The sequence below is a fragment of the Nannospalax galili genome, unplaced genomic scaffold (genome assembly GCF_000622305.1).
Source record: "Nannospalax galili isolate Female #2095 unplaced genomic scaffold, S.galili_v1.0 scaffold459, whole genome shotgun sequence".
Classification (NCBI taxonomy): Eukaryota; Metazoa; Chordata; class Mammalia; order Rodentia; family Spalacidae; genus Nannospalax; species Nannospalax galili.
The window spans coordinates 1,311,823-1,313,921 of NW_008344211.1; positions in this window are offsets into that span (position 1 = coordinate 1,311,823).

Here is a 2,099-nt window from a genome sequence, read left to right on the forward strand (position 1 = left end):
CTTCACATCTCCTATTCAGGATTCAAGGACTTTCTTTTCCCCTTAGATTTAAGAGTTATGCAATTTGGGAGTCTTTTAGATAGACCCACTGAAGGGGTACTCCAATTGCCTCACCCTGCGTCCCTGTTCAGCATGGAAGAAGCCAGAGCAGTCTGCATCCCTATTCCCTATTGGCAATTTCGGTAACCCCTTCAGAGGATGGTGTGGTAAGAATAGGAGGTAGGAATTGGCTAGGCAGTTAGGGTAAAAAGACCCCAAAGAAATGTAACCAGTTTCTTGGCTAAAAGTCAAATGTCCTTAGGACTGTTAGCAACATACTCTGTTCCAAGGCCAAAACTGTCAAAGGTATTTGGGAACTTGTATCTAATCCTTAAAAGATTTTAGGGTTACCTCTGCAGAGGGGGGGAATGTTAGAGGGGAGGGAGTGGGCATGGATTTGCTCAAAACACCTTATATGCATGTATGAAATTCTCAATAAAGTTTTTGTAAAAAAATTTTTTAAAAAGACATAGTTTCTAAACAAAACATGATGATCCAGGAACCCAGGCACCTTGAGGCATCGTTACCACATGGTTTGCACAGAAATGAAAGGTGAGTTCAGCACTTGAAAAATCTGCCAACATAGTTTGGGGCTGGAGAGAAGACTCAGCAGTTAAGAGCGCTGAGGTCCTTCCTTGCAGAGGAACCCACACGGTGGCTAACAACCATCTGTACTCCAGTCCAGGGGATCCGACACCCTCTTCTGACCTCTGTGGGCATTGCATGACACAGGTACATTTACTTACATGCAGACAATACACTCGTACATGTAAAATAAATACATAAAATATTTTTTAAGAAGAAAAAGAAGAATCTGTGAACATAGCTCACCGTGAGGTTGGCTCTTAGAGGCAGTAAACATTTGACAAAACACAGCATCCAATTATAAGTTTTAGAAGAAAAAGACAAAAGTCCAAACAACCAGGGATGAAAGAGCATGTTGGCGGTCTGATGAAGGGCCGTGAGGTGTGGGGCTAATGCCCTCCACAGTGCCAGGCAGCAGACACTCCCCCAAGGCCAGGGCCTGGGGGTCTTCTTTTGATGCTTCTGTTCAGCATCACCCTGGAGGCTCCAGCCAGCACTGAGGGACAGAACGAGTGATGGAAGACAGAGGTCAGAAAGAGGATCTGTTCCATTTTTAGACAGTACAAACCTCTGCAGAGATTATTCCAAGGAATGTTTGTAAACTAGAGCTGAACACAGCAGGTCTCAGGACAATGTCCATCTGCAACAACTAACCAGTTTCTCTAAATGAGCAGCAGCAGTTGGGAACAGAAGGGCTTTTTTGAAATAACATTTGGAACCGTATCATAAAGTGCTTAAGGATATATTTGAGAAGCTAGAGGCAGAGATTAAAAACTATAAAACAGGGGCTGGGATGTACCTCAGTGGTAGAGTGCTCACTTAGCTTGTGCCTCTGAGTTTCATCCCTAGCACCTAAGAAAGTTTAAAAAAAAAAAAAGGAAAAGAGGAAGGGAGAGAGTGAGCGAGGGAAAAAGAAAGGGAAGGAGGGAGAGAAAGAGAGGGAGGGAGGGAGAGAAGGAGGGAGGGAGGGAGAGAAGCTCAAAGGAGGGAATCAGGAATAAAGTTGCATTGAAGAAGCAAAGGTCAGTTGTATCCAAGTTCACAGAAGGAATGAACAGGAAGAAAACTGGTCCTGAATTCTTTGCAGCACTTGTGGGTTCTGACGTTTAGTCACTGGAATTTTGGCACTGATACGAATTTTCAAATATCTCTGAGAGGTGAAGAACCAGGCCCTTATTTTTGTCCTCATCCTTCTGAGTCATTGCTGGGCTGCCCACCGTCATCTTGCGACCTGCTTTATCTCTTTGTTAACTTGCTATCTTAACTTTTGTTTTGTTATTTTAGTGGTTACTGGAGTATTTGCAACAGATACTCAATTTATAAAAATCTACTTTTAAGTGGCTTTACAATCTTTAACATATAAGAAATTTATTAATTTCTCCCTCCTCTTTCGGCCTAAGTGCATGAGTTCTCGCACATATTAACTTTTGAACATCTATGGTGGATTTCTATTGCTGTGAATTGTATCTTTAATC